We start from the raw sequence: 20,073 nt of genomic DNA, 5'->3' as shown, positions 1-20,073 counted from the left end.
AGGTTGAATTGTTTGACTTGAATGAGGCTCCCACCTGCATCTTCAGGGATTGTGTAAATAAAAATCACAAAGAACACAAAAAGGTGGGCCAAATAAGCACTTGTTTCCCTGCTGATTTCGAATGTGTACTTCAAGGCCTACTGAAATGATTTTTTAAAATTTAAACGGGGATAGCAGATCCATTCTATGTGTCATACTTGATCATTTCGCGATATTGCCATATTTTTGCTGAAAGGATTCAGTAGAGAACAACGACGATAAAGATCGCAACTTTTGGTATCTGATAAAAAAAAGCCTTGCCCTTACCGGAAGTAGCGTGACGTAGTCACTTGACAGGCTCCTCACATTTTCCTATTGTTTTCAATGCAGCTAGAGCGATTCGGACCGAGAAAGCGACGATTACCCCATTAATTTGAGCGAGGATGAAAGATTCGTGGATGAGGAACGTTAGAGTGAAGGACTAGAATGCAGTGCAAGACATATCTTTTTTCGCTCTGGCCGTAACTTAGGTACAAGGGTTCATTGGATTCCACACACTCTCCTTTTTCTATTGTGGATCACGGATTTGTATTTTAAACCACCTCGGATACTATATCCTCTTGAAAATGAGAGTCGAGAACACAAAATGGGCATTCACAGTGACTTTTATCCCCACGACAATACATCGGTGAAGCTCTTTAGCTACGGAGCTAACGTGATAGCATCAGGCTTTAATGCATATAGAAACAAAACAAATAAGTCCCTGACTGGAAGGATAGACAGAAGATCAACAATACTATTAAACCATGGACCTGTAACCACACGGTTAATGCTTTCCAGCTTGGTGAAGCTAAGCAATGCTGTTGCTAACGACGCCATTGAAGCTAACTTAGCTACGGAACCTCGACAAAGCTATGCTAAAAACATTAGCTCTGCACCTACGCCAGCTCTCCTCTGCTCATCACGACCCGTGCTCACCTGCGTTCCAGCGATCGACGGTACGACGAAGGACTTCACCCGATCACCGATGCGGTTGGCGGCCCGGAGACGGAGGAAGTCAAGGTGAGGTCGTTCGGCTAGCGCGTCTGCTATCCTCAAAGTCCTCCTGGTTGTGGTGCTGTAGTCCGCCGCTAATACACCGATCCCACCTACAACTTTCTTCTTTGCAGTCTCCATTGTTCATTAAACAAATTGCAAAAGATTCACCAACACAGATGTCCAGAATACTGTGGAATTTTGGGATGAAAACAGAGCTTTTTTGTATTGGATTCAATGGGCTCCGAATACTTCCGTATCAACCGTTGACGTCACGCGCATACGTCATCATATCTAGACGTTTTCAACCGGAAGTGTGGCGGGAAATTTAAAATTGCACTTTATAAGTTAACCCGGCCGTATTGGAATGTGTTGCAATGTTAAGATTTCATCATTGATATATAAACTATCAGACTGCGTGGTCGGTAGAAGTGGCTTTCAGTAGGTCTTTAAGAGGCATTCACATTGACGGTTTAGGATCGGTTCAGCAATTCGCCTTGACCAAAGATTGTGTTATCACCGTACACAAACCCTGATCATCCCTCACTCACCCTAAATCCTGCGAAGAACGTTCCAAAAAAAATCAATCATGTTACATTTTTCATGGCGGTCTTGGCTGTGTAAGGAACGGCAGTACCCGTGTTTGCGCCGCAAGATCTGTGATAATACTTATATTACCACCCGACATAATCCGCCGGTCACATTCTCCTCCCGGACCTTCACAATGTGGACACACGGAGATGGGGGAGTTCAACACGGACGCATCACATGCTCATCAAGGAGCTACACAGAAGCACTGTGGTTGATGCCGAGTAGAGGGTGGAGGATTACGGGCGCCGTGATCAAATTGTGTTGAGAAAGGCTTTTTGAGAATACATTTTTATTAATAAATCCAATATTTTCATAACAAGAGCATTAACAAACTGTTTACAACCTTCTAAATACATTTTTAACATTATTACAGTCCTCTGAACATGAAATAACACCCAAATAGTCACCTTTACACTGGTTTCACCCAATATAGTAGCCTTTAGTGCAGCGGTCACCAACGCGGTGCCCGCGGGCACCAGGTAGCCCGTAAGGACCAGATGAGTAGCCCGCTGGCCTGTTCTAAAAATACCTCAAATAGCAGCGCTTACCAGTGAGCTGCCTCTATTTTTTTAATTGTATTTATTTACTAGCAAGCTGGTCTCGCTTTGCTCGACATTTTTAATTCTAAGAGAGACAAAACTCAAATAGAATTTGAAAATCCAAGAAAATATTTTAAAAATATTGGTCTTCACTTGTTTAAATAAATTAATTTATTTTTTTACTTTGCTTCTTATAACTTTCAGAAAGACAATTTTAGAGAAAAAATACAACATTAAAAAAGATTTTAGGATTTTTAAACACATATACCTTTTTACCTTTTAAATTCCTTCATCTTCTTTCCTGACAATTTAAATCAATGTTCAAGTAATTTTTTTTTTTTTATTGTAAATAATAATAAATACATTTTAATTTAATTCTTCATTTTAGCTTCTGTTTTTTTGACGAAGAATATTTGTGAAATATTTCTTCAAACTTATTATGATTAAAATTCAAAAAAATATTCTGGCAAATCTAAAAAAATCTGTAGAATCAAATTTAAATCTTATTTCAAAGTCTTTTGAATTTCTTTTGACATTTTTGTTCTGGAAAATCTAGAAGAATAATGATGTGTCTTTGTTAGAAATATAGCTTGGTCCAATTTGTTATATATTCTAACAAAGTGCAGATTGGATTTTAACCTATTTCATCAAAATTCTAAAATTAATCTTAATCAGGAAAAATTACTAATGATGTTCCATAAATTATTTTTTTTATTTTTTCAAAAAGATTCGAATTAGCTAGTTTTTCTCTTCTTTTTTTTGGTTGAATTTTGAATTTTAAAGAGTCGAAATTGAAGATAAACTATGTTTCAAAATGTAATTGTCATTTTTGTCGGGTTTTCTCCTCTTTTAAACCGTTTAATTAAGTGTAAATATCATTAATTATTAATAATAACATAGAGTTAAAGGTAAATTGAGCAAATTGGCTATTTCTGGCAATTTATTTAAGTGTGTATCAAACTGGTAGCCCTTCGCATTAATCAGTACCCAAGAAGTAGCTCTTGGTTTCAAAAAGGTTGGTGACCCCTGCTTTAGTGTGTTCTACTGTAGATTACAGAACTCACCAATAGAGCGGAGCGAGAAAACAATATATATTACGATCGACGTGTACTCGATAGCAAAAAAAAATTGGTTCGATAAAACGTTGTATTTTTTTTCCCCCTTTTATGTCCCGAATCGAAAACTTGCGAAACAAGGTTGGTTGCATGAACAAAACCCCTCGTTCTCTAGTAGCTGTGCAAAACTGGTATCCAAACATGGAAGTGTAGCTCCTTCTCTGAATGCAAGTGCTCCTACAGCAGTAATCCTTCAAAATCTGGCAAGACATCAACGCACAGCAGGTACTTTTTTTAATTGTCATTATAAGTGTGTCTATATACATTTTGTGTGTTGGGCTCATGCCTCTGCTCACCAGCAACTCCCCACCCCGTCTCTCCTGCCGGCTGCTGCTAATAAGGGCGACAGGTGATTAGATAACAAGCCCCAGCTGGGTAATCTACTCACCTGCCGCTGACTTCGAGGCCGGTCCTTACACACCCCGCTCCGTGGCAGGCCCGCAGACCACGCCCCCCTCCACAGTGTGTAAATATTAAATAAATGCGATCAAAACTCCACTAACAATGGAGCCTATGGGAGCCGCTTAATTTTGCCTATAAAGCCCTTAAAAAGCATCCAAACACATCCATTAGGGTTTCTTGTACATGATGTAAGTATATATGTAATGTAGTACCAGGCACATTCATAATACCATTTAATATTTATGTATTTTGATCATTTTAAGCATTAATTTTAAAAACGCATCACAACGTTTGCTTTTCTTCTTCATGAGAGCCAACAAACATAATAAAACGTCACCTACTGTGCAATGTCTGCTGTAATTAGGATGCAGACTGCTGGGATGTTCATATATTCCCATTTAGATGAAAAATGACTCATAAACCTCACGAAGAAACAAGGTGGGGGCCACCAAGCCTCTTATTGTGTCGTTTTCACCATATCCGGGTCCTAAATGGCTGTTAAAGTATACCTATTTGCAGGAGTATGATCTACAATAAACTTCCAGGGAGCAAGTAAGTGAGGAAACACCTCGCCAGTCGTGCATGTCGAAATTGTACACAAGCTTGTTATAACAGCACCATTATAAATAGTTTGTCTGCGTCAGCGCTTGTAATAACAATATCACTAATATTTGGTCAATATTCAAGTCACGAAATGTAAATGGAGTATTGTGGGCGCTTTTCAAAGGTTATTTATTGGATTTTATGGGCGGAATCAAGGACCTCCCATTGGCTTAGGTGTAAGCAGACTTTTATTTACGTTTATTTATTATTTATAATGTTTTTTTTTTTTTTTTAATCCATCCGTCGTCATGTCTTTCTTGATGATTGTGAACAATAGGCAAAATTCCAAAAAATAAAAAATATTCAGTCAAAGCCTGGGCCCCGGGGAGAAAAAAACTTCATAGCCACAGCACACATGAACATGCACATGTGTGTAAGAGGGAAACATCAAAGAACACAAAGGACGTTAAAGACATTGAAAGAGCAGAGCTGATGCAAAGAGGAACGATTTGACGGTGGAACGGTGGAAGTGGGTCGAAAAATGTGGAAGGAGTAGTTGCCAGAAAAAAGGGTGAAGAAAGGGTTTGAGTGGAATATGTTGAAGGTGGAATAGTTTGAATCGGTGGAAAAATGTGGAAATGGTGGAAGTTTGAAAAATGGCCAATTCATTTTGAATGGGGAAAATGTCCCGGAAAACCTGGAATTATGGGAAATCTGGGAATTTGGGGAATTTTTTGAAGGGAAAGCCAGCGATTCCCGAATATTATTTTGGAGCATTCACACAATAATAATAATAATAATAGATGAATTTTGGTGTAGAAAACCATTCACACATGGTTTTCTACACCAAAATTCATCTATTTATTATTATTCTTGTGCGAATGCTCCAACGCATTCACACATGGTTTTCTACACCAAAATTAATCTATTTAATCAACTTCAACTTAATTGTGTGAGTGCTCCAAAGCATTCACACAATATGTTTAATAATAATAATAATAAATAGATGAATTTTGGTGTAGAAAACCATATATGTGAATGCTTTGGAGCATTCACACAATAATAATAGTACATAGATGAATTTTGGTGTAGAAAACCATATGCTTTGGAGTATTCACACAATAAATAGATGCATTTTGGTGTAGAAAACCATATATGTGAATGCTTTGGAGCATTCACACAATAATAATAATACATAGATGAATTTTGGTGTAGAAAACCATATGCTTTGGAGTATTCACACAATAAATAGATGAATTTTGGTGTAGAAAACCATGTGTGAATGCTTTGGAGCATTCATACAATAGATGAATTTTGGTGCAGAAAACCAAATGTGTGAATGCTTTGGAATATTCACACAATAAATAGATGCATTTCGGTGTAAAAAACCATGTGTGAATTCTTTGGAGCATTCACACAATAAATGGATGAATTTTGGTGTAGAAAACCATATGTGTGAATGCTTTGGAGCATTCACACAATAATAATAATAAATAGAGAATATTGGTGTAGAAAACCATATGTGTGAATGCTTTGGATCATTCACACCATACGTTGAAGTTGAATAAATAGATGAATTTGTGTGAATGCTTTGGAGCATTTACACAATAAATAGATGAATTTTGGTGTAGAAAACCATGTGTGAATGGAGCATTCACACAATAAATAGATGCATTTTGGTGTAGAAAACCATGCGTGTGAATGCTTTGGAGCATTCACACAATAAATATAAATAGATGAATTTTGGTGTAGAAAACTATATGTGTGAATGCTTTGGAACATTCACACAGTAATAATAATAAATAGATGCATTTTGGTGTAGAAAACCATATGTGTGAATGCTCCAAAGCATTCACACAATAATAATAAAAGATTAATTTTAGTGTACAAAACCAAAATTATGCTTTGGAGCATTCACACAATAATAATAAATAGATGCATTTTGGTGTAGAAAACTATATATGTGAATGCTTTGGAACATTCACACCTTACGTTGAAGTTGAATAAATAGATGAATTTGTGTGAATGCTTTGGAGCATTTACACAACAAATAGATGAATTTTGGTGTAGAAAACCATGTGTGAATGGAGCATTCACACAATAAATAGATGCATTTTGGTGTAGAAAACCACGCGTGTGAATGCTTTGGAGCATTCACACAACAATTATAAATAGATTAATTTTGGTGTAGAAAACTATATGTGTGAATGCTTTGGAACATTCACACAGTAATAATAATAAATAGATGCATTTTGGTGTAGAAAACCATATGTGTGAATGCTCCAAAGCATTCACACAATAATAATAATAGATTAATTTTGGTGTACAAAACCAAAATTACGCTTTGGAGCTTTCACACAATAATAATAAATAGATGCATTTTGGTGTAGAAAACTATATATGTGAATGCTTTGGAACATTCACACCATACGTTGAAGTTGAATTAAATAGATGAATTTGTGTGAATGCTTTGGAGCATTTACACAACAAATAGATGAATTTTGGTGTAGAAAACCATGTGTGAATGGAGCATTCACACAATAAATAGATGCATTTTGGTGTAGAAAACCACGCGTGTGAATGCTTTGGAGCATTCACACAACAATTATAAATAGATTAATTTTGGTGTAGAAAACTATATGTGTGAATGCTTTGGAACATTCACACAGTAATAATAATAAATAGATGCATTTTGGTGTAGAAAACCATATGTGTGAATGCTCCAAAGCATTCACACAATAATAATAATAGATTAATTTTGGTGTACAAAACCAAAATTACGCTTTGGAGCTTTCACACAATAATAATAAATAGATGCATTTTGGTGTAGAAAACTATATATGTGAATGCTTTGGAACATTCACACCATACGTTGAAGTTGAATAAATAGATGGATTTGTGTGAATGCTTTGGAGCATTTACACAATAAATAGATGAATTTTGGTGTAGAAAACCATGTGTGAACGGAGCATTCACACAATAAATAGATGCATTTTGGTGTAGAAAACCAAGTGTGTGAATGCTTTGGAGCATTCACACAATAATTATAAATAGATTAATTTTGGTGTAGAAAACTATATGTGTGAATGCTTTGGAACATTCACACAGTAATAATAATAAATAGATGCATTTTGGTGTAGAAAACCATATGTGTGAATGCTCCAAAGCATTCACACAATAATAATAATAGATTAATTTTGGTGTACAAAACCAAAATTACGCTTTGGAGCTTTCACACAATAATAATAAATAGATGAATTTTGGTGTAGAAAACTATATATGTGAATGCTTTGGAACATTCACACCATACGTTGAAGTTGAATTATATAGATGAATTTGTGTGAATGCTTTGGAGCATTTACACAATAAATAGATGCATTTGGGTGTAGAAAACCATGTGTGAATGGAGCATTCACACAATAAATAGATGCATTTTGGTGTAGAAAACCACGCGTGTGAATGCTTTGGAGCATTCACACAATAATAATAAATAGATGCATTTTGGTGTAGAAAACCATATGTGTGAATGCTCCAAAGCATTCACACAATAATAATAATAGATTAATTTTGGTGTAGAAAACCATGTGTGTGAATGCTTTGCAGCATTCACACAATTAATCCCCTTTTAACTGAATAACTAATTGAATTGTCATTGTCACCTCTTTATTGGTCTCTGTCTTTCATCCGGCATGCGGCACACAGTTTCAAAGCTCCGGCGAGTACCAAAAAAAAAAAAAAAAGATCATTCACTTCATACAATAGAGGTTGGCAGTTAATGGCCGCTGGGGGCCCCTGGCTGGCCTGTGTTGGGGGTCCTTGTCGAGAGGCGCCAATGGGCGGGGACCTGTTGGTTGGTTGGTTGGTTGGTGGGGCTGCCTTTTTTTTTCTTTCCTAAAAAAAAAAAGTCCTGCTGTGATGTGCCGCAGGAGCACACGCTAACGTCTTCATCCCTCCACCCATGTGCGTGTGCAACTTGGAAGAAGACACGTTGTCTCTCTCTCTCCCTCTCTCTCTCTCTCTCCCTCTCTCTCCCTCTCTCTCTCTCCTCTTCGTCCTCCTCCTCTTCCTCGGGTTTCCTGTTACAAAGCCTTGGGAGCGAGAGTTGCGCTCGGCCACTTCCTTCGTGTGTGGACAAACTACATGACGGGATCTCCAGCTTTTTATGGACATTTTTTTTCTAACGGAGGGAAGGGGCCGAAAGACAAGAGGAGCGTTGTGGATTGATTTATAACTTCAAAGAAAAAAAAATCGGTGATTAGCGGAGAAGAGGAGGAGGAAGGAGGAAGGATATCGCTTGTAACGGCGGAGTAACACGCACAGCATCGTCGTGATCTGCCCGCTCATAATCATCATATTAATAATAATAACAAGGTAAGTTTGTTGACGTTGTTTGTGTTTTAACGTGATGGCTTCAAAGTAGACGAAGCCTCCAGAGGAGTCCGAGAGGCTACCGGTCAACTGTTGCCATGAAAACCTCTTCTTGGGACGTGTCGGCATCGTTTCGCTCTTTGAAAAACGTTTTTTTTTTTTTTTTTCCCCCCGGCTTGCTTTGTGGTGCAACTTTATTCCCATTCATAGCAGAGTAAATAAAGCGCACTGCGGTCTGAAGCAGTTGGAAAGGAATCAAGCAAGAGGGTGAATCCCTTCAAAAAATGGTTTGTATAGGTTGACAAATGTGGGAATTGTGCAATTTGGAAAAATGTGCCATTCAGTTCAATGATCTTCCTGGAAATTTTGGGAAAAGTGGGATTTTTTTTAAAGAAATGATTTTGGAGCATGAATGAGCTGAATTGGTTGGTGTTGGAATTGTTTAAATCGGTCAAGAAATGATGAATTAGTGACAGTTTTTAATTGAGTAATTCCTGGAATTTTGGTAAAACCGTGAATTTTTCTAGTTCCTTAACCAACTAGGTTTTTGTCCTGAATTTGAGGAGCGTTTTGACGGTGGAACGGTTGAAATGGGTTGAAAAAATGTTGTGAAAGTAGTAGTTGAACTTAAGGGTTAAAAAAACGGGAATTCCTGGAAATTTGTTGAATGTGGAAAAATGGTAGTTTGAATGTCCAGGATGAGTTGAATGTGTTGAAGGTGGAATGATTTGAATGGGTTGAAGAAGGTGGAAATTAATCAACCAAGGGGGTGAATCCCTTAAAAAATGGTTTGAATAGGTTGAAAAATGTGGGAATTGTGCAACTTGGAAAAATGTCCCATTCATTTCAATGGGAACTTCCTGGAAATTTGGGGAAAAGCGAGATTTTTTTCAAAATGAGTAGGAGCATGAATGTCCTGAATGAGCTGAATTGGTTGGTGTTGGAATTGTTTAAATTGGTCAAGAAATTATGAGTTTTTAATTGAGTAATTGCTGCAATTTCGGGAAAACCGGGAATTTTTCTAGATCCTTAACCGTCTTGGTTTTTGTCCTAAATATGAGGAGCGTTTTGACGGTGGAACGGTTGAAATGATTTGAACAATGTGAAAGGAGAAGTCATTCTTAAGGGTTAAAAAAAACGGGAATTCAGGAAATTTGTTGAATGTGGAAAAATGGTAGTTTGAATGTCCAGGATGAGTTGAATGCGTTGAAGGTGAAATGGTTTGAATGGGTTGAAGAATGTGGGAATAGTTGAAGTTTGAAAATGATGTCATTCATTTCAATGGGAACTTCCTGGAAATTTTGGGAAAAGTGGGATTTTTTTAAAAGAAATTATTAGAAGCATGAATGTCCCGAATGAGCTGAATTGGTTGGTGTTGGAATTGTTTAAATCGGTCAAGAAATGATGAATTAGTGACAGTTTTTAATTGAGAAATTCCTGGAATTTTGGTTAAACTGGGAATTTTTCTAGTTCGTTAACCAACTTGGTTTTTGTCCTGAATGTGAGGAGCGTTTTGACGGTGAAACGGTTGAAATGGGTTAAAAAATGTGAAACGAGTAGTCAAACTTAAGGGTGGAAATAGGTTACCAAAAAAAACGGGAATTTCTGGAAATTTGTTGAATGTGGAAAAATGTTAGTTTGAATGTCCAGGATGAGTTGAATGTGTTGACGGTGGAATGATTTGAATGGGTTAAAGAATGTAGGAATAGTGGAAGTTTGAAAAATGATGTCATTCATTTCAATGGAAACTTCCTGGAAATTTGGGGAAAAGCAGGATTTTTTGAAAATGTTTAGGAGCATGAATGTCCTGAATGAGCTGAATTGGTTGGTGTTGGAATTGTTTAAATCGGTCAAGAAATGATGAATTAGTGACAGTTTTTAATTGAGTAATTCCTGGAATTTCGGAAAACCGGCAATTTTTCTACTTCCTTAACCAACTTGGTTTTTGTCCTGAATGTGAGGAGTGTTTTGACGGTGGAACGGTTGAAATGGGTTGAACAATGTGAAAGGAGAAGTCGAACTTAAGGGTTAAAAAAACGGGAATTCCTGGAAATTTGTTGAATGTGGAAACATGGTAGTTTGAATGTCCAGGATGAGTTAAACGTGTTGAAGGTGGAATGATTTGAATGGGTTGAAGAAGGTGGAAATTAATCAACCAAGGGGGTGAATCCCTTAAAAAATGGTTTGAATAGGTTGAAAAATGTGGGAATTGTGCAACTTGGAAAAATGTGCCATTCAGTTCAATGATCTTCCTGGAAATCTTGGGAAAAGTGGGATTTTTTTTAAAGAAATGATTTTGGAGCATGAATGAGCTGAATTGGTTGGTGTTGGAATTGTTTAAATCGGTCAAGAAATGATGAATTAGTGACAGTTTTTAATTGAGTAATTCCTGAAATTTCGGAAAACCGGCAATTTTTCTGCTTCCTTAACCAACTTGGTTTTTGTCCTGAATAGGAGGAGTGTTTTGACGGTGGAACGGTTGAAATGGGTTGAACAATGTGAAAGGAGAAGTCGAACTTAAGGGTTAAAAAGACGGGAATTCCTGGAAATTTGTTGAATGTGGAAACATGGTAGTTTGAATGTCCAGGATGAGTTGAACGTGTTGAAGGTGGAATGATTTGAATGGGTTGAAGAAGGTGGAAATTAATCAACCAAGGGGGTGAATCCCTTAAAAAATGGTTTGAATAGGTTGAAAAATGTGGGAATTGTGCAACTTGGAAAAATGTGCCATTCAGTTCAATGATCTTCCTGGAAATTTTGGGAAAAGTGAGATTTTTTTTAAAGAAATGATTTTGGAGCATGAATGAGCTGAATTGGTTGGTGTTGGAATTGTTTAAATCGGTCAAGAAATGCTGAATTAGTGACAGTTTTTAATTGAGTAATTCCTGGAATTTCAGAAAACCGGCAATTTTTCTGCTTCCTTAACCAACTTGGTTTTTGTCCTGAATATGAGGAGTGTTTTGATGGTGGAACGGTTGAAATGGGTTGAACAATGTGAAAGGAGAAGTCGAACTTAAGGGTTAAAAAAACGGGAATTCCTGGAAATGTGTTGAATGTGGAAACATGGTAGTTTGAATGTCCAGGATGAGTTGAACATGTTGAAGGTGGAATGATTTGAATGGGTTGAAGAAGGTGGAAATTAATCAACCAAGGGGGTGAATCCCTTAAAAAATGGTTTAAATGGGTTGAAAACTGTGGGAATTGTGCAACTTGCAAAAATGTGCCATTCAGTTCAATGGGAACTTCCTGGAAATTTGGGAATTTTGGGAAAAGCGGGATTTAAAAACAAAATGATTAGGAGCATGAATGTCCTGAATGAGCTGAATTGGTTGGTTTTGGAATTGTTTAAATTGGTCAAGAAATGATGAATTTGTAACAGTTTTTAATTGAGAAATTCCTGGAATTTTGGTAAAACCGGGAATTTTTCTAGTTCCTTAACCAACTAGGTTTTTGTCCTGAATTTGAGGAGCGTTTTGACGGTGGAACGGTTGAAATGGGTTGAAAAAATGTGAAAGTAGTAGTTGAACTTAAGGGTTAAAAAAACGGGAAGTCCTGGAAATTTGTTGAATGTGGAAAAATGGTAGTTTGAATGTCCAGGATGAGTTGAATGTGTTGAAGGTGGAATGATTTGAATGGGTTGAAGAAGGTGGAAATTAATCAACCAAGGGGGTGAATCCCTTAAAAAATGGTTTGAATAGGTTGAAAAATGTGGGAATTGTGCAACTTGGAAAAATGTCCCATTCATTTCAATGGGAACTTCCTGGAAATTTGGGAATTTTGGGAAAAGCGAGATTTTTTTCAAAATGATTAGGAGCATGAATGTCCTGAATGAGCTGAATTGGTTGGTGTTGGAATTGTTTAAATTGGTCAAGAAATTATGAGTTTTTAATTGAGTAATTTCTGCAATTTCGGGAAAACCGGGAATTTTTCTAGATCCTTAACCGACTTGGTTTTTGCCCTAAATATGAGGAGCGTTTTGACAGTGGAACGGTTGAAATGGTTTGAACAATGTGAAAGGAGAAGTCAAACTTAAGGGTTAAAAAAATGGGAATTCCAGGAAATTTGTTTAATGTGGAAAAATGGTAGTTTGAATGTCCAGGATGAGTTGAATGTGTTGAAGGTGGAATGGTTTGAATGGGTTGAAGAATGTGGGAATAGTTGAAGTTTGAAAAATGATGTCATTCATTTCAATGGGAACTTCCTGGAAATTTTGGGAAAAGTGGGATTTTTTTAAAAGAAATTATTAGAAGCATGAATGTCCCGAATGAGCTGAATTGGTTGGTGTTGGAATTGTTTAAATCGGTCAAGAAATGTTGAATTAGTGACAGTTTTTAATTGAGAAATTCCTGGAATTTTGGTAAAACCGGAAATTTTTCTAGTTCATTAACCAACTTGGTTTTTTCCCTGAATATAAGGAGTGTTTTGACGGTGGAACGGTTGAAATTGTTTGAACAATGTGAAAGGAGTAGTCAAACTTAAGGGTGGAAATAGGTTACCAAAAAACGGGAATTTCTGGTAATTTGTTGAATGTGGAAAAATGGTAGTTTGAATGTCTAGGATGAGTTGAATGTGTTGAAGGTGGAATGGTTTGAATGGGTTGAAGAATGTGGGAATAGTGGAAGTTTGAAAAATGTCTCATTAATTTCAGTGGGAACTTCCTGGAAATTTGGGAATTTTGGGAAAAGTGGGATTTTTTGGAAAATGATTAGGAGCATGAATGTCCTCAATGAGCTGAATTAGTTGGTGTTGGAATTGTTTAAATCGGTCAATAAATGATGAATTATCTTGGAATTTCGTGAAAACCGGGAATTATTTTTAGTTCCTTAACCAACTTGGTTTTCGTCCTGAATATGAGGAGCGTTTTGATGGTGGAACGGTTGAAATGGATTGAACAATGTGAAAGGAGTAGTCAAACTTAAGGGTGGAAATAGGTTACCAAAAAAACGGGAATTCCTGGAAATTTTTTGAATGTGGAAAAATGGTAGTTTGAATGTCCAGGATGAGTTGAATGTGTTGAAGGTGGAATGGTTTGAATGGGTTGAAGAATGTGGGAATAGTTGAAGTTTGAAAAATGTCTCATTTATTTCAATGGGAACTTCCTGGAAATTTGGGAATTTTGGGAAAAGTGGGATTTTTTGGAAAATGATTAGGAGCATGAATGTCCTGAATGAGCTGAATTGGTTGGTGTTGGAATTGTTTAAATCGGTCAAGAAATGATGAGTTTTTAATTGAGTAATTCCTGGAATTTTGGGAAAACCGGGAATTTTTCTAGTTCCTTAACCAACTTGGTTTTTGTCCGACTTGCTTTGTGGCACAACTTTTTTCCCATTCATAGCAGAGTAGATAAAGCACACTGCGGCCAGGAACAGTTGAAAATTAATCAACCAAGGGGGTGAATCCCTTAAAAAATGGTTTGAATAGGTTGAAAAATGTGTGAATTGTGCAACTTGGAAAAATGTCCCATTCATTTCAATGGGAACTTCCTGGAAATTTTGGGAAAAGTGGGATTATTTTAAAGAAATGATTAGGAGCATGAATGTCCTGAATGAGCTGAATTGGTACGGTGTTGGAATTGTTTAAATCGGTCAAGAAATTTTGAATTAGTGACAGTTTTTAATTGAGAAATTCCTGGAATTTTGGTAAAACCGGGAATTTTTCTAGTTCCTTAACCAACTAGGTTTTTGTCCTGAATTTGAGGAGCGTTTTGACGGTGGAACGGTTGAAATCGGTTGAAACATGTGAAAGTAGTAGTTGAACTTAAGGGTTAAAAAAACGGGAATTCCTGGAAATTTGTTGAATTTGGAAAAATATTAGTTTTAATGTCCAGGATGAGTTGAATGTGTTAAAGGAGGAATGGGTTGAAGAATGTGGGAATAGTTGAAGTTTGAAAAATTGTGTCATTAATTTCAATGGGAACTTCCTGGAAATTTGGGAATTTTGGGGAAAGCGAGATTTTTTTCAAAATGATTAAGAGCATAAATGTCCTGAATGAGCTGAATTAGTTGGTGTTGGAATTGTTTGAATTGGTCAAGAAATTATGAGTTTTTAATTGAGTAATTTCTGCAATTTTGGGAAAACCAGGAATTTTTCTAGATCCTTAACCGACTTGGGTTTTGTCCTAAATATGAGGAGCGTTTTGACGGTGGAACGGTTGAAATGGGTTGAACAATGCGAAAGGAGAAGTCAAACTTAAGGGTTAAAAAAACGGGAATTCCTGGAAATTTGTTGAATGTGGAAAAATGGTAGTTTGAATGTTCCGGATGAGTTGAATGTGTTGAAGGTGGAATGGTTTGAATGGGTTGAAGAATGTGGGAATAGTGGAAGTTAGAAAAATGGCCAACTCATTTTAAATGGGAAAAATGCAAAAAAAAAATAATAATTATGGGAAATCCAGGATTTTTTTTAGAATTGTTGAAGTAGAGTAGAAAATTCCTGAAACATGTTTGGAATTTCGGAAAAAGCGGGAATTTTTTTGAAAATGGTAAAAACCTTGAATGGTCTGAATGAGTTCAAGTGGTTCAAAGTAGACAAAGCTCCAGACGAGTCCGAGGCAACTGTTGCCATGAAAACCTCTTCCTGGGACGTGTCGGCATCGTTTCGCTCTTTAAAAAACTGTTTTTTTCCCCCCGGCTTGCTTTGTGGTGCAACTTTATTCCCATTCATAATAGAGTAAATAAAGCGCACTGCGGTCTGAAGCAGTTGGAAAGGAATCAACCAAGGGGGTGAATCACCTAAAAAAAAATCTCGATATTGGAGCTTTCTCACACTCCTGATACTTAGTTTTAAAATATCCATATTTGTGTGGACGTGACCTAAGCAAATAGGGCTGGGGTTGGTTTAGGTCTAGGTTCAGCAGTGTTTTGTGTCCAAATAATGAGGACACTTGAATGCCAGCATTTATCGGGCTCAAATTGCGAAAGAGAGACATCATTTTCACACATTGGTCACCAATCTAGACAGGCCGAGACCATATTGGGAATCTTTATGGTGTGCTAGAGAAGACTGTGCAGTGGTGCGAATTTCCCACCATCAATATCTCGTTGAACATTTTTTTTCCCCCTCAAGTGTGGATATATGTATATCCTGCACAACTTTCCCAGTAAAACCTGTTAAAGCTTACATGTTTGCCGCAGTTAAACTCTTATAATTCCACAACCTGTTCTTCCCTCATGGTGTTTTGCCTTAATGAGGGAAGTATTAGCTTCAGTTGAGTGATTGCTGTAATTATTGGGGTGGGGGCAGGGGTCCACACATGAACAGCAAGAAGTAATGGGGTTTTTTTTGTTTGTTTTTTTAAGGAGGGGGGTAGAGTGGTGGTTTAGGAGGAGGGGGTGTTTTTTCCGACTTTTACAAGGTGAATGGTGCCAGTGCCAGTTAACTAACAGACAGAACATGAGGGGTGGAACAGGTTTTTTGAGAGACGTTAGTGTTAATACAAACCCCGTTTCCATATGAGTTGGGGAATGTGTTGGATGTAAATATAAACGGAATACAATGATTTGCAAATCATTGTATTCCGTTTTGTGGACTTGGAGAAGGCATTCGACCGTGTCCCTCGGGAAGTCCTGTGGGGAGTGCTCAGAGAGTATGGGGTATCGAACTGTCTGATTGTGGCGGTCCGTTCCCTGTATGATCAGTGCCAGAGTTTGGTCCGCATTGCCGGCAGTAAGTCGGACACGTTTCCAGTGAGGGTTGGACTCCGCCAAGGCTGCCCTTTGTCACCGATTCTGTTCATAACTTTTATGGACAGAATTTCTAGGCGCAGTCAAGGCGTTGAGGGGATCTGGTTTGGTGGCTGCAGGATTAGGTCTCTGCTTTTTGCAGATGATGTGGTCCTGATGGCTTCATCTGGCCAGGATCTTCAGCTCTCACTGGATCGGTTCGCAGCTGAGTGTGAAGCGACTGGGATGAGAATCAGCACCTCCAAGTCAGAGTCCATGGTTCTCGCCCGGAAAAGGGTGGCGTGCCATCTCCGGGTTGCGGAGGAGACCCTGTCCCAAGTGGAGGAGTTCAAGTACCTCGGAGTCTTGTTCACGAGTGAGGGAAGAGTGGATCGTGAGATCGACAGGCGGATCGGTGCGGCGTCTTCAGTAATGCGGACGCTGTATCGATCCGTTGTGGTGAAGAAGGAGCTGAGCCGGAAGGCAAAGCTCTCAATTTACCGGTCGATCTACGTTCCCATCCTCACCTATGGTCATGAGCTTTGGGTTATGACCGAAAGGACAAGATCACGGGTACAAGCGGCCGAAATGAGTTTCCTCCGCCGGGTGGCGGGGCTCTCCCTTAGAGATGGGGTGAGAAGCTCTGCCATCCGGGGGGAGCTCAAAGTAAAGCCACTGCTCCTCCACATGGAGAGGAGCCAGATGAGGTGGTTCGGGCATCTGGTCAGGATGCCACCCGAACGCCTCCCTAGGGAGGTGTTTAGGGCACGTCCGACCGGTAGGAGGCCACAGGGAAGACCCAGGACACGTTGGGAAGACTATGTCTCCCGGCTGGCCTGGGAACGCCTCAGGATCCACCGGGAAGAGCTGGACGAAGTGGCTGGGGAAAGGGAAGTCTGGGATTCCCTGCTTAGGTTGCTGCCCCCGCGACCCAACCTCGGACAAGCGGAAGAAGATGGATGGATGGATGCATTTCGTTTATATTTACATCCAACACAATTTCCCAACTCATATGGAAACTGGGTTTGTATGATGAAGGAGGAAGGGGCAAGACACTCTTACTTCCTGTCAATATACTTTGTAGATATTCAGGGGTTTTTATAGCCGTCATTTGCTGCACAGTTTGCTGTCATCTTTGTGTGTCACTGAGTCAACAGCAAAGCAAGTGGACTGTCATAGCAGCGGTGTTAGCTGCAGCAAGACATTGACATTTGGATTGGGTATAAAGCAGAGGATAATCCATTCGCAATTCTGTTTACTTACCTTGTAATTTGTCACATCAAGTTCAACGACCCTTAGAAATAGACATAATCCTTAAATATGAATACGCAGAGTAGATTATGCTAGATTTGATGCAGGTTAGGGGAGGATTTTGCCAAGTCGGTAAATCACTTTCTCTTTTGCATGATTCCCAGTTTGGACAGAAAGCCTTAAAAAAATCTGTTTAATCTCGGACAATTTCGACAAAGACACACACGTGCACGCACACACACACACATACACATTGTGCAGCTCTCTGACCCCAGATGTTAATGCCTCTATTCAGAGCACCATAGGACTCCTGAAGACTGGATATCTTTATTGTCGGACAGACAATGGACTCCACATCCTGACAGCCAGCCTCCTTCCCATCTTGCCTCATGCACACTTCACATGTTTCTCTCTCTCTCTCTCTCTCTCTCTCTCACACACACACACACACAGACACACACACACATAGACATACCAGTGTTTCCCATAAATTCATTACATACATTCGGTGATAACTGTTCGTCCTTGCACATAACCACATCATAATAGGATTGTCTGTCTATGTAGGTTGTTCCTACAACTCTGCACAGTTGGTAGAGGTTTGCATCCAGGTTTTCCCCTAGATTGCCTAAATACCTGGGACTGTACTGCCTAAATACCTGGGACGGTATTGCCTAAATACACGGGACGGTGGAGGCAGTGTTAGGGGCGTGGTCACCATGACAGCATTGTATAACTTACAATGATAAGATTTTATTTAAAAAGGCTGAAAAAATGTGTACGTACTTTAAAAAAAATGTGTTCATACATTTAAAAACAAAGCTGTTATTATTAATTGGTATTAACATAGATTAACTTGAGTTTGATCATAGTGATCAGCTGTTGGCGTATTTCCTCGATCAAACATGGCGGAAATGTCTGTTAGAAGTTACTGCAGTAGTAAACAATAGGGAAGAAACAATATTCATTATAATCCTGGACGGACCATCCATCCATCCATCCATTTTCTACCGCTTGTCCCTTTTGGGTTCACGGGGGGTGCTGGAGCCTATCTCAGCTGCATTCGGGCGGAAGGCGGGGTACACCCTGGACAAGTCGCCACCTCATCGCAGGGCCAACACAGATAAACAGACAACATTCACACATTCACACACTAGGGCCAATTTAGTGTTGGCAATCAAACTATCCCGAGGTGCATGTCTTTGGAGGCGGGAGGAAGCCGGAGTACCCGGAGGGAACCCACGCAGTCACAAGGAGAACATGCAAACTCCGTACGGAAAGATCCTCAGGGGTTAGGCACATGCACTAACCCCTGTTCCACCATGCTGCACGGAACAATCCACCTTTATTGACCGTGATCCTGTGTGTGCCGGAAAAGGGTTGAGTGCCATCTGGGGAGGAGATCCCGTCCCAAGTGGAGGAGTTCAAGTACCTCGGGGGTCTTGTTCACGAGTGAGGGAAGAGTGAATCGTGAAATCGACAGGCGGATCGGTGCAACGTCTGCAGTTATGCGGGCCCTGTATCGGTCCTTCGTGGTGAAGAAGGAGCTAAGCTGAAAGGCAGAGCTCTCAATTTACTGGTTGATCTACGTCCCTATCTTCACCTATGGTCATGAGCTTTGGGTTATGACCGAAAGGACAAGATCTCGGGTACAAGCGGTCAAAAGGTGTTTCCTTCGTCGGATGGCGGGGCTCTCCTTTAGAGATAGGGTGAGTAGCTCTGTCATTAGGGAGGAGCTCAGCGTTATGCCGCTGTTCCTCCACATCGGGAGGGGCCAGATGAGGTGGTTCGGGCATATGGTCATGGGTCAGAATGCCCCCCGAACGCCTCCCTGAGGTGGTGTTTAGGGTGCGTTCGACCGATGGGAGACCTCGGGGAAAACCCAGGACACGGTAGAGAGACTATGTCTCCCAGCTGGCCTGAGAACGCCTCGGGATCCCCTGGAAAGAGCTGGACGAAGTAGCTGGGGAGAGGGAAGTCTGGGCTTCTCTGCTTAAGTTGCTGCCCCTGCAACCTCACTTCGGATAAGCGGAAGAAGATGGATGGATGGATGGATGGATGGATGGAAGGTCATTTTTCTTTGTAAAAGTAACTTTAAATTTTAAAATTGTGTTGTTCTGGGAGGGCCAAGCACAGATTAATATGGTTTCAATGGGTGGGGCTGCTTTAAAGGGGAACTGCACTTTTTTTTGGAATTTTTTGCCTATCGTTCACAATCGTTATGAAATGACGACGGATGGATTTAAAAAAAAAAAGTTATATTTTCGGAATAAACGTAAATAAAAGTACGCTTTCAGGGGAGCCAAAGGGAGGTCCTTTATTCCGCCCTTAAAACCCAATAAATAACTGTCCAACAATACTCTATTTAAGTATTAGTGAAATGGTTATTATAAGTTCAAACGCAGACAAACTATTTACAGCGGCCCTGGGATCACTAACATGTGTGCCGATGTTCACATCATTGAGTGGTCTGCTGCTTTCTCGCTTCCCTGTTACCTGGAATTTTACTATACATAATAAATCATGCCTCCCACCTGGATAGAAGAAGGCTGTGGACGTACTCTAACATGCTGATACACTTTGACAGCC

At 39.3% G+C, this 20,073-nt stretch overlaps 1 long non-coding RNA gene across 1 annotated transcript in view; it reads left to right on the top strand.

The window, feature by feature from the left end:
* Window positions 1–8,303: 8,303 nt before the first annotated feature.
* Window positions 8,304–20,073, top strand: part of LOC133652644 (uncharacterized) — a 201,715-nt gene continuing 189,945 nt past the window's right edge. Inside the window, exon 1 of the long non-coding RNA XR_009826605.1 lies at window positions 8,304–8,575. This is a non-coding gene — a long non-coding RNA (uncharacterized LOC133652644). The remainder of the gene's footprint in view (window positions 8,576–20,073) is intronic.

The sequence above is a fragment of the Entelurus aequoreus genome, linkage group LG06 (genome assembly GCF_033978785.1).
Source record: "Entelurus aequoreus isolate RoL-2023_Sb linkage group LG06, RoL_Eaeq_v1.1, whole genome shotgun sequence".
Lineage (NCBI taxonomy): Eukaryota > Metazoa > Chordata > Actinopteri > Syngnathiformes > Syngnathidae > Entelurus > Entelurus aequoreus.
The sequence above is the reverse complement of the archived record's forward strand: the minus strand, read 5'-3'. Positions and strand labels throughout refer to the sequence as shown.